This window comes from Cygnus olor, chromosome 12 (genome assembly GCF_009769625.2).
Source record: "Cygnus olor isolate bCygOlo1 chromosome 12, bCygOlo1.pri.v2, whole genome shotgun sequence".
NCBI lineage: Eukaryota > Metazoa > Chordata > Aves > Anseriformes > Anatidae > Cygnus > Cygnus olor.
Genome location: NC_049180.1, coordinates 6,620,650 through 6,633,935, shown reverse-complemented (window position 1 = coordinate 6,633,935; position 13,286 = coordinate 6,620,650). Strand labels below are relative to the sequence as shown.

Here is a 13,286-nt window from a genome sequence, read left to right as displayed (position 1 = left end):
TATAGTGATGAGTGTTTTAGGTCTATTTCCCAAGCTCTGAAAATATTTCAGCTGCTCCCAGATGATATGGGAGAGCACTCAGTAGTATTAATATTTACACGTAAGTAGTCTAGAGATGGTATTTATTAGTGCAAAACAAACAGTGCTTATTTACAAGTATTTCTAAACAAGTGATGCTTATAATACTGCTAACTTTTGTAACCACAAGTTTCTTCAAGAAACAAAGTTTTTGCATTTAGACCTTTTTCTCTTGCTCTCATGATACTAATGATTTACAGTAAAGGACTGGGAAGGAAAAATATCATCTTTCCCCTTCAGTACTTCACATTAAAGCTGCCTTTTTGGTCTTTGTTTCAATGACATGAAATTCCAAAAGAATTCCAATCTGGGCAAGCATAGTGCATGTGGCTTAAAGTTTGCCTGTCCATTCCCTTCCATCAGAGCTGGATTTGGAGGTATTCTGTCTTTCGAATGTAGTAGCCCTAGCTTAATTAAATAGAGCTATATGTATTTATAGTTTTTTTACTTAGAATAAAAGACAGTGCGGCCTTATTTTAATTAAAAATATCACATTTCACCCTTAATTCTGAGCTTATCTTTGAACATTTTGAAATGGGACTTCAGGAAATACTTGCCTTAGTAGTATCTGTATTACCTCACCAGGAGTTAATGAATTGGTAATTGAATGAAGATCACTGAATTTCAAATTACTTCAGAAACACTACTTTTATTTACTAACAGTTTTCAAATTCTAATTGTTCAGAAAAGAATCTCGTCTGTAAACTGGGTAGCTGGAAAACCTTCAATGCATCTTTGTAATGGCTTTGTTGTTGTTTATTGAGAGGGACTAATTAACTTTGATTATTGCACTAATATTATGGCACTTTGACAGTCCCTCAGATTTATGACTCTGGGAAAATAAACAAATGAAATGCAGGTGCTGGAGCAGAAAGAATAAGTTATTACTGAACTTTAATTACTTGGAGTGTGTAACCAGGAGAGAATTAGTTGATGAATTACAAGAAGCTTAAAGTTTACATCAAATTGTAAGCATTCCCGAGCAAAACACAAAACCTGCCCCAAAGTCTGTTATTGAAAACAGAGACAAAGATTAATTTGGTTGATTGATACTAATATTAAAATATTGACATAAAATATTAATTTTTAGCTTATAGGTGTTAGAGCAGGAAGTTGTTAATTGAAAAATCCGTGCTAAAATTAAAGTTTCAGAAAAATGTCAACAATCTCTGCATATGGTTCAGACAAATTCTCAAGCTGTAGCTGTATTTGCTATAAAGAACTTTAAAATATCCACAGTATTTTGTCTCCTTTGTTCCTAGGGAAAGCAAAATAATTAAAAGTAAATGAGTTTTCTTGAGCTTTACTTTTCAATTTGGAATCAATTTGAAAAACAACAACAAAAAATCTGTTTAGGATGCAGCCTTACAAAGTCTCATGTTTGTGTTGCTCGGTATTTTTGACAGCAGTAGTGCTACCTATTTGCACTGTGGTTTGTTACGAGTTTTTGATGTGTCTCTGAGCTGTGCTATAAATACTGTATTTGTCCAATATTTTGAGGGGTGGAAACTTGTTAAATAAGTGACTACTCTTCAATTGAATGTCCAAACACCCTTTTCTTCTAATTTTCACAAACTATGCTTTTACAACTCAAAATACTGTTGCCACTTGGCATGCTAATGTGTTTGTATTGTAAGTGTACCATGTTAATAATGCAATTGGTATTTCTGTAATTATAGCAAATATATTACAAAAGCAATGTGTATCCTATACTGTTTTTTTCTCTGGGGCAGCATGCTTTAAAACTTGAGGTTTGAATGTCTCAAACAACGTTTCCTTTTTCATCCTCATTTCATACAGGACATTTGTAATTCCTTATAAAGGAAGCAAGGAAAGTTCTGCAAAAACTCTGTTTTGCAAGAAGACGAAAGAATTAAAGATGTAAAAACAACTGTTGTTATTTTAAGGTTTGGTACAGTTATCTGGTTGATGATATTTATTAAACTAAGGCCTGAAATACATGTTGGGTGTGTGTGTGGCATTGACTGTAATGCAGCATTCAGAAATGAAGTACAGAATATGTAAGAGTACTTAGGAAAACCATCCAGCCTGGTCTCCTTAGTGAGCTTATTTGTGAGTTCATGGTTTGGAGTGTGGTAAAGTAAGTGTCTGTGGAAATGTGGCTCTTCTTCTTTGGGCCTGATGTACTTTTAATAAGTTGTTATTCCAAAAAAAGTGTTAAAAATCGGCTTGTCTGCTTATATTGAAAGCTGAAAAGTAAGATTATGTGAGAAAATGGAAAAGCTAAATGGCATGGAAAAATCCAACTCTTAAGACAGAAAACAGGAGGAATGATGAGAGACGATTTTTTTTCTGTTGATCAGCTGCTATTCTGGATGTTTAAAAACAAATTCAAACTGATCTTAATTGACTGCTGAAGACAAATCTAGAAAACTTTTAACAATATATGCCAAAAGAGCTGCTTTATAGAGAGTTTGACCTATTTGAGCAGGGATTAGCCACATAAACTTGCTAATTACTTTAGACAACTGACATTTGTTTGCAAGCTACAGTATTCCAGTTATTTTCCTTTCTAAACTACAGCAGATTCTTCTTTATTACTATTACAAATAGAGAGGTAATTGTCTCGTGCGTAAAATGTGACAAATTTTAATGTGATTGGTTTAGCAAGTCTGTTAGATAATTTCTACAGAAAGGTATAGTTGATTATATTTGTACAATTTAATGTCTTTAAATACGTAAGTATAGAGAGAGAAAGCGAGAGAGGAAGTATGTAAAAGCAGATGAAAGAGAGATCAGTATAGCTTTACATGTGATATCTTGAAAATGAATGTTGTTCATGCACGATGACATTCAAAATCAATTTAAAACTGTTTGATAATTTTGTTGCTCAGAAAAGAGGAAATTAGAATTCTAGAGTTATGATTCATTTTAATCAGAAAGAAATTGTCAAGCATAAATCTCTCCTTGAGTAGTGAAAAGGCCTTAAAGCAGCCAAGAAAATATCAATACTTTGCAAAGGAGGAATGATTGTTCCAATTCGTAGCTTAATTGACTTTAAGGCTTAATGAAAAACACTACAGTGCTGTTTGTACACATAGTTGCTCTGATGAACGTTGAAATCTATGCTCCAGGAAGAGAAGCTAGGTAATTTATTTTACATTATTATTGATATAATTTTCTAATTGACTATGAGTAAAATGGTTGGATAGGACTGCATAGCTCCAGATGTTAGCAGCATTCTCAAGAAAATTCTTGAGAGAATGAATAATAAAATATTTCATAAATCATAGCTTTTCTTGCCATGAAGCTCTCGTTTATTTATTCCTGTCAAATTGTCTTTGAAGTAGATATTAAAAGATAAATTGTAAGTTTAATATCTCATAAAATGCATAATGTTTCTTTTGTAATTATTCCTCAGTGTTAAGCCTACAACTACATCAAAGATTGGATTAAACTGTAAAAAGAAAATTTGGGTTTCCTTTATATTTAGGAATTTACGAGGAGGTATAGATGTGACAGAGAATCTCGAGAGTGGCTGTGAAGAAAACCAACAAAATACACATGACTCCTTGCTGTATTCCTTTCCCCCAAAGTATTCTCCACCTAATGAGTGATTTATATTCTTGCTGATTAAGTAACTGAATTAAATTAAAACCTGATAACTGAGTCTTTGTATTCCAATTGTAATCTTGCAAAGCACAGAAAGATGAGAGGCAATTGGGCACATTTACTGAGAACATGGGCAAAAATTTTCATGTGTTCAGTTTGTTTCCTCCTCAAGGAAGGAGGACTAATTTCCTAAGTAGTGTTTAAGCTCCACCAGTGTCCTTGGTTTACTGTTTTCCATGTAAGTGCGTAGCATACAGATAGCTCTGTAAAATATTATTGTCTTAGTCTCTTAGTACAAGTGGATGCTAATTTGATACAGAAGATACAATTTCCTTTTCTGTCTATTGGATGTTAATTTTCTGAGGTATTTCTGTAAATCAGTCAGACTTCTAAAACAGGCCTTTGATACCAAGCCTATGTTAGAACCAGCACAAGAAATTGTTACTGGAAATTAACTTAAGTGGGGGCATCTCATCATGATTAGTAGCAGATACTTATGGAAGAACATGAAGAGTGTCTAAAAGACAGCTTTAGGTATGTAGTAAATAGAGAATGGAGCCACAGTCTGTTACTGAGTATAGAATTAGAGTTTCAAATTGGTGCTAAATAAAAGGTCTTAAAAAGTAATTTCTCCAAAATGGAAAATAGTTCAGAATATTACACTGTAGAGCACACACATTTCTGTGAAAATATTATTTCTAATATGGTGTCATTATTTTGTAATAAAGAGTTGTATCATTTCTAAGCATGACATTCTAAAACTATGTATTCTTGGTGTGCACATGCCATTGCAGTGTAGTATACAGTTATAAAAGCCTGCAATGTACAGACATATTTCATCCTCTGGTGCTCTGAATAGCGACCGTGCTGAAGAATCAAGATAAAAGCAGTTATCCAAACCTTGCTGTGGGGAAAAGGTCTTGTAGAAAGAGGTATCGTTTACCAAGCTAGTTGGTAACGTAATAAATTCTGTATTGGCATGTCTCACCTCCAGCCATAGATGAACTCACTAAAACATGATTGTCACAGCTGATACAAAGCTTTTTTCTTTTTAAGGGTGTGATCTAAACCTTTCTGAAGTGAAGGAATCTTTCAATTAACTGTAATCGGATTGAATCAGACCTCATCTTACTAGCAGAGAATTGATAATGTTAGCATTAATCTGGTGTTACTGTCACTGACACTGGTTGAGACCAGTGTGAAAGGGTTTGGCCATGATGTTTAAGAGTTCAGTAAGTTCCTGTGAGTAACCTGCTCTGCTGAGACACCTTGCAAGAGCTGTGTATGTAGAAAAGCTGTTTTCTGGGTACAGGTGGAAAGTGAGCTGTTAAACAGTTGTAGATGTCGTTTTAAGCAGTAGCAGCGTGCATACACGGCACTGATCAGAATTAAATGCAATGCAGTCTGCTAATACACTCTGTTAGTATAAGAAGCTGGAAAGCAGCTGCTTTTCTATTTTGAAGTCTTCTAATAAGGTGCTCTGTGGTGGCAGTTTCTCTCAGTTTGCAGGCTTGCATCTTGGGGCTGTAACTAGCCACAGGGACATGCCCAACCTGCCAGCTATTGACCTTGTTATCAGTGAGAAGTCTGTGATCTCCAAGATCTTCGGCCAGATTCATCTGAAAACAGCTGCAAATCAGTGAATGTGGCCACTGACAACAGCAAGAAGCTTTTTAACGATTTGCAAGGAAATTCGTGTTTAAAAAACCCCACAGTTAAAAACATTAAACAGTTTAACCAACATTTACATGGATGAATTGTTAAGATATATTTTTTGTACACTATAAACATATGGCATGAATTTGCTCTCATTACAGATGCTAAGAAAACGGAAAGACAAATATTTATATTACATCCATGTTTTACAGTAAAAACACTGTTCAGTTTGTTTATACAGTTCCACTGTTACCATTTTTATGGTTAGTAATGAAACCACTGTAAAACAGTGTCTGAATTATATAGCAGATGTGTTAAGCCCCTAACTTTCAGGGTTGGGCATCCCTCTGAATACTGATGCCATTTCCACAAGAGCTGATGTACCGACTACAGCTGAATTGTTTCATACCTCCATCCTCAGCTGTAGTTAGCCCCTCACCATTACTGTACTCCAGAAAGGGTTTTATTGTCCAGATAAATACACTGATATTTTAAAGTAATTACATTTATGAAATATAAAGCAGACTGCTGGTCAGTGTGAGCAAATGCAGGAGGCTTTAAAGGATTTGGTAGGCATTTTCCAAGCATTTAGGACCTCATATGGCTTATATTTCCAGTAAACATGGATAAATTCAAAATGTTTAATTAATGTGATGTATGTTTAATTTCTCAACATGGTTGTAAGATCTTGGAAGTATTTTGATTCTGGTATAGTTGATATCTGTATTTCAAAATAATGTCTATAATACATATTAAAGTAGATTTTTTTTTTAAAAAGGAAAATAGTTCACAGAAGTGTGATTTTATTTTATCTACTTGAAAGTGTCTACAGAAAATTAAATGTTTTGATCTTTACTAAACTGTAGTCAGTGAAATACAGAGATTTTTGATTCTTTAATATTATTTGCATGTATATGACAATTTACAGGAAAAATGCATGGTATCCACCCAAGGTTTTTCAGTTCTGGACTATGCAGAGATTTGCTTTTTCTGTTACTTTGTACTCGCTTCCCTGCGTAGTCACATCGATTTCCATTGTGCTTGTAGCAAGCAAAGAATTTAGTACTATACATTCTCAGATCTCCACTCTAATTTAAGAAATCAGAATTTAGGATATAAACATAAAAATTGTTGTACATTCAGTTTTTATTTTGTGTTTTTTAGCATTGTTATATTGTTGGTATATCTTTAAGTGGAGAATACTTCTTATATGGTGATAATATAATAATATATATGGTGATAATATAATAAATGCAGGAGAGGGTTTAGTGATGTCCAGCAAGGTGGAAGGGAATTTGAAGTGGTTTATCACAGTAGAATTTTCACATGTGTAAGAAATAACATTTAAAAACAAACAAACAAAAAAAATGAAAGAAAAGAAAAAGCTGGATATTATGAATGAAGGAACAAGTACTCTGTAAAAGGCACAAATTCTTGTGTTCCTTCATCTTTTTTCTAGCATGTAAGGAAAACATCTGTAATGAGGCACGTTGAAATAAACTGGATTTTCTTTACAAAGAGAGAAGGTGAGCAGAAAGATTTCTACTCATGATGAGAAATTGGATGCTGGTGGAAAAAACCTGAGCAACAGATCGTGTTTTTAGTAAGGAGAGGGGAAGATACTTAGATGAATGGATAAGCGAAGATTGCTTTTATGTCATTATGTCAATGCTGGATATAAGGCTGTGATAACCTTTGAGTGGAGTGTCCTCTGTAAGCTATTCTAATCTTGTAGTTCACAGTACCCTCATCAAATCGTGGAAGGTTTCTGGAGTTGTTACTGTCTATTCCAAACATCCCTAGGACAAGCCAAGATGCTGGAGAAAGGGTTTCTTTCCCTCAAGAAGTGCATGAATGCTAATTACAAAGAAAAATGAAAGAAAAAATCCTGCAGAGCCACAGATTACAGAATGTCACATAGATTTGAATTCCAGAACATCCTGCTCAGACTTTTTCTCTTGATGGTGACTGTTTTTTAGTCTGCAGATGTTCTTTCCTTCAGAATATCCAGAGTTTATTAGTTGTGGAGGAAAAGAATAAGAGTCTTTTTCATATTTGGAAAAAAAAATCAAAAAGTTTTGCAATGGTCTGGTCAATTTGTCCTTTCCTTTTTATGCTTTATGTGAAGAGATGCATTGTTCCTGAAAATATGATTAAGTTTGAACCACTTGTTAAATACAGTCCAGGTAGATGCATTCTTACCTAGACTGAGTCCTACTGGCACTAGGTCTCTAAATGCAAGTTCTGGGAGCAGAGAGGGGGAATTAAAGTGTCTGGTTATATTTTTTTAACCATCTTCACAATTAATCTGATTGTAACGTAAGCTTGTAATATATTCCATTAATGAAGAAGACAAGCTTAGCTTATGGTAAATACAGTACTAAGTGTTTATAGTGCATTTCATATTTTACATGATTCCCTTTATAATTCTGCTTATCTTTTCATTCTAATTCCCTAAAGGATATATAAAAGAACCCCTAAAGAGAGTAATTACTGCTCTATTCCTTAACCAAGGCTCCTTTTACAAAAAGAAATCTGAGCTGCTTTTTAAAGAAGGCAGTTTTAAATAAAAATGCAAATAAGCTGCTTTGTAACCACATTAATTACCCACCTAGTCTCTTATTACCATGTTTGTATTGTTTGCAAACACTATTTACAGTCGTGTGGAAATTACCATTCCTGGTCCTGAGGAAGGCTGTTGTTGGTAGGTTGTGCTTTGGAACCAATTAGAGTGAACCTTGTCTCCATTGAGGCTCATGGGAGAAAGCATAGCCTTGCAATGTCAAATAACAGCATTAACTCAGGCTGCACAGGCATAGTGTTGTAATTATATTATTGGCCCTCTTTTGCTTCTGCAATGAGTTTCATTCTCTGCATTTTAAAACTAACAGGCAGCTTTGTGTCTCACTAATGATTTAATATGTACTGTGATAATTTTTATGAAAGTCGTGGTGATATCCGGTGGGTCATTTGTCCCCAGATTGGTTCTTTGCTTTAATTTTATAAAAAAGTAAACAAAAAAACCTAACACTTATATTCAAGATCTCATAGATTTCCATGTAATTGATTTTTACAGTGAAAAAACAGCTTCATTAGTTTATTTCATTGTTACAAACGAACAGGATGGGGTATCTGACTGCATTAGTTGTAAGCAGAATATTTAGCTGGCAATAACTGAGCGGTCATCAGACTTTCAGCACTTTGCTGAAGAAACTGAATGCTCCATAGGAAAAAGGTAGTCTTGTTTGTCAAGTGAAATGCAAACCTGTTGCTAACCTAGTATGTGTTGTGTCCTTTTCTTGGATTTCTTTGTTACTTACAAATGTATAAAGGTTCTTTGGTCTAAAAGTTGCTCTGAAATCAAGACCAAAACAAAGAGATATGTCATGTCTCAGCAGTTATGTTTTTGGAGTCCTAATCCTTTTCAGATCCCAAAGAGCTTAGTTCGATTCAGACTTCATGCAGTCTGAAATGTGAAGGAATTGTTCCTTTAAGATTTGTTTTCTTAGTCTCATTACTAGAATCATAGAATATCCTGAGTTGGAAGGGACCCATAAGGATCATTGAGTCCAACTCCTGGCACCACACAGGTCTACCCAAAATTTTAGACCATGTGACTAAGTGCACAGTCCAAACGCTTCTTAAACTCCAACATGCTTGGTGCAGTGACTACTTCTCTGGGGAGCCTGTTCCAGTGTGCGACAACCCTCTCAGTGAAGTCTAGCCTTGTTGAGTCTTCTGGATGGGGAAGAAAATGTACGTAATTACGGAATTTGGTGCTCTGTAATTCTTATGAGGGACAAATTGTGACCTGACTGTTTGGTTTTAACTGAAACACCTTCAGGTCTCTTAGGCCTTGAATGTTGTTGGTTGTGATAACAAAGAGCTATTTGTTCTAAAGGTCCTAAACACACCATGTTAGGCAACTTCAAAGGTCTTAGATGAATTTTACACTACAGGTTGTTTACTACGTGGCAAACTGGTGAGGTGTATTCAATCCAGCTTGGTAGCTGACTTGGTAGACACTCTCTATGAATGCAAATAAATCGCTCAAAACAAACTTATGGTCAGTATCTCTTGTTTTGCAAAGGTGGAAAAGATCCTTAATTTTATTAGGTTCATGTAAGCATTGATCTTGAGGAAAGAGTAAATATCCAGTCGTGGGCAGAACTAAAGGGACTTCAGGCTGGGCTAGACATCCCAGAACCCTTGTGAATAGGTGGGAAAGAAAGTACAGGACCCAACTCAAGGAAAAATTCAGTCAGGACTTGTATTCAGACATGGGATGTTAACTGGGTGTTAAGAGTTTATCTCAGAAATGCTAATCTGCTGCGTTGAAGGAAAACCTGCACACTACCTGCAACCTCAAATAGGACATCAGGGGAATTCACGTGGCAGTGAACCCTCTCTATGCAAGGGTGACACTATGCCTTGTGTAGTCAGGGACGTTTAAAATTTTACTTGGTCACACTATTTTATCATTTTTAGGAACTGCTCAGTAATGAAGTCATGTTTAATATGTTATGGTTACAAACAAAGATATGAATGTATGTACTCATTTCTAATTAATTTGTGTAATTATGTTTTATAATCTAGGTGTTTGCAAAGCAGAACGTGGTACACCCCATTTACTGTCTGCTGTAGCTAATAAAAAATAATAGAATGAAATAAATCTTGAAACTAACTTTAATTGTAAGTATAGATTAGTTGTAAATTATATCTTTGTTATGTTTATTTTTTAATTCTGCAGTGTTGCGGGTTTATAGAGCATACCAATTAGTGTAGTTATTCGAAGTAATGATGAGTTAATTACCGTAAATGCAGAATGTTATTTCTGTGACAATTTAAATTACAGTACTGAGTTACATTTTATAAATGTACGATGAGAATTAAAGGAAAAAAGTAAATGGTGATGATAAGGAGACCAGTTAATGTTATAGAAGTCTATCAAAGTGATAATATAGATAAGATAATTACAAGTACAAAGTATAACAATTAATAAAACCTCATAATCTCAACTCATACCATTATAAACATGGACACAAATGAGATAAACCTATGTATTTCACTATGCATTAACGTATCACTTGGGAAAAGGCAATTTGACTGAATTCATCTGAAACTGATTACCGTACTTCTAATGCTGCTCATGTTCACTGAGTGAAGCCTCTCTTTCTTGAACTCATCTCCCGCTGATGGGTAGACAGCCACGTCAGTAGTGCTTCTTTGGTACCTAAGGCAGAAAGTGTTGTCAAGTTGGTTTTTGTGAATATGCTTAAAGAGTAGAAAATGCCTCTAGCTTAGAGGGTTTTCCTTGCTGATGAACAGTAGTAAATCCTACCATTTTGAAAGCAGTGTAGTATACCTATGAGAAATGAGCTGATTCACAATGTTTCCTTGAGCATGCACACTGTAAGAGATATTAATAGCTTACTTCAGCAGTGTCCCACTTAGAGTAACTTTGAAATGCAATATTTCATTCTGTCCTGATTAAATTAACCTTAAATTTTCTTGTGAAATGGCATGAATGCCTAGAGATAGTTTGAAGTGTACTGTGTATGTTCATACTGGAGCAGGAAAAAATGTGTCCAGGGTAGTACTTAGGTATTAAATGTTTATTTTTTCAGTCCAGAATTGGTTGCCTCCCAGTTGTGTGCAGATTCTGTAACCGGAACTGGTGCTTCTGGTTGCCCAGCGTTACAAGTTCTGGTGAAATTATTGATGCTGGAATTTATACATTAAAGGTTTTGTTTTATAAAGCTCAGCCAGACAGTGTTCCTCTACTTCCTAAGAAAGGTGAAGCAAAGGAAAAGCTCTGTTTCTAGGGGAGTTTTTGATGCCCTCCCTGGCACCACAATTTACAGCCCTGCTAAGGTTGTGAAAAAACAATGCACAAACCTGAAAATCCAAGACATTCAGTTTCATCTATTTGGTAGTGTTATGACAGAAATCATTACAGGTTTGATAGATTTATTTATAAAGACTTGCTTCAATATTTAAAGTACATCTATTCCAGCATTCCTCATTTCAAGCTCGGCTGTGGATCAAGATGAAAGAAAAATTAAATTGTATATTGAAGAGCTGTTAATTGAACTGCACTGCATTTAGCAAGGGAGCATCAGCTTCAGGCAGTCAATACTACAGAGAATTTTTAATGTACTGTATCACTAGATTGTCAGTTTGTATTGGAGAATGCAAACAGACTGCTTTGACTGGTGATAAAGCCCTGGAAACTTTTAAGTTGTTGAGGGGAGAAAATGTTGTTATAGTTTGATGTGTTGTGACAAAGTGGTTGAGAGAACCAGGAGCAACATTTTTTTTTAGGTGAATATTTTTTGTCTATCTTAGTATTTATAAATTCAGATTCCTAGGTATTTAGTCTTTAAATGGATAAAGATTGTGTACGGATGCTTTATTAATGTAGTCAAAACAAGTTCCACAGAATTCTTGAACTTGCACAAATGTTACTTTGAAATTCGAGCAGCTGTGAAAGTCTCATTTAAAAATATTAGTTCTCTCTCGATATAATTCTAAAAAATAGCATATCAAAAACCTTTAGAAATGCTTTAGAAAAATATTATCTCTCTTTCCTAAGGCAGTGTTAATTTCTTTTGTAGTTAATCTTTTGTGCTGGAATTTAGTACATTTATAGTTAAAGATTCTTTTAACAGCTAAATTATTTAAACATCTTCTGGGATAACATGGTCTGTTTGGTGTTAAGTATGAAATAGTTTTTATTTCATTTTCTTCACTGATAAAAATGAAATAACTAGAGGCATTTGTAGAACCAGAACAGATTTAGGGCTATGGTGTTAGATTAAAGATGAACTATTTTAAGACATATCTTGTTCGAGCTGTCATGCTTTGGGATAAGATTCTTCTTACTTTTGGTGGTCCATACAAGGCTAAAGTCCACCTTCAGAATAACCATTGTGAGAATAACCTGATTATTAACTACTTTAAGATGTCAGTTTCTGAACTTCTTTTCCATATGCGTGGCAGGTCTCAAGTAAGTGGTAAAGTAAAAAATGTCATATGATGCTGGTGCATTGTCTTCTCTTGGAGTGGAAAGATCTTTTGTAGAGGTTGGATTTAATTTGGCCCATCTTGGCACCTCTGTAGCAACTGGGAGGACTGGGAGTGGGTTTTTTTATGCCAATACCCAAGTACTACATATCAGGAAAGAGTTTCAGTCCAATTGTTTGCAGGCTATGGCTGTCACAGTAACAGTAGTTCTGATTAAAGCAGCGACTTGATGAAAATATTAGGTAATGGGAAGACAGTATTTACTAGTAGAAAAACGTGAATGATTTCAAATGACTTATTTTCTCCATGGCACTGAAGTCTCACTAGGGTGGTAAATGTCTTGTGACTCCAAAAACAAAGTAGAAAAGCAAAAAATACTCTAAGTACATACCTGACTTTGCTTTGTTCATCTGGGGCACTGCGGCCACACTTCCTGTAGACTTGGCAGCTGTTTAGGAAAGTGAAAGGTATTTAAAGAAATTTCATCCCTTGGCTGTTCACCCTGGTCAGCTGTTGCTGAAGCCAATATGGATGTTGTTTATATGCTGTCAACTTATTAATCAAGTTATTTATTTGTTTCCCATTACTGAAGCATTTGAATGTTTCCTACCATGTGGAAAACTGCGAGAAGGAAGGAGATATTTTGAACTCTCTGATAATATATTTTGTCTTCCAGATTTCAGAAAGATTGGGGTTGAAGTCAAAGGTGTTTCATTTAAAGAGCATCCTGTAAATATTTGAAAGTAGACTTGAGTGCTACTGACTATTTTTCAGGAAGATTACTATTACTGTAATAGTAGCCTTAAAGGCTGTGTAAGAAAAAACATACTTCATATCAGAAGCTATAATTTTAATACCTAAAATGTTTTTATGCAATTCAAGTCAAATCATTGTGCTCTATGAATTAATTTGAATATTACTTTGATATAGTAATGTCTAGCAACATATTTAGT

The 13,286-nt window shown here is 34.7% G+C and overlaps 1 protein-coding gene across 8 annotated transcripts in view; it reads left to right on the top strand.

Annotated features, from left to right (window-relative positions):
- Window positions 1–13,286, top strand: part of WWOX (WW domain containing oxidoreductase) — a 511,256-nt gene that overhangs the window by 29,945 nt on the left and 468,025 nt on the right. The gene's annotated exons all lie outside the window — the stretch shown is intronic.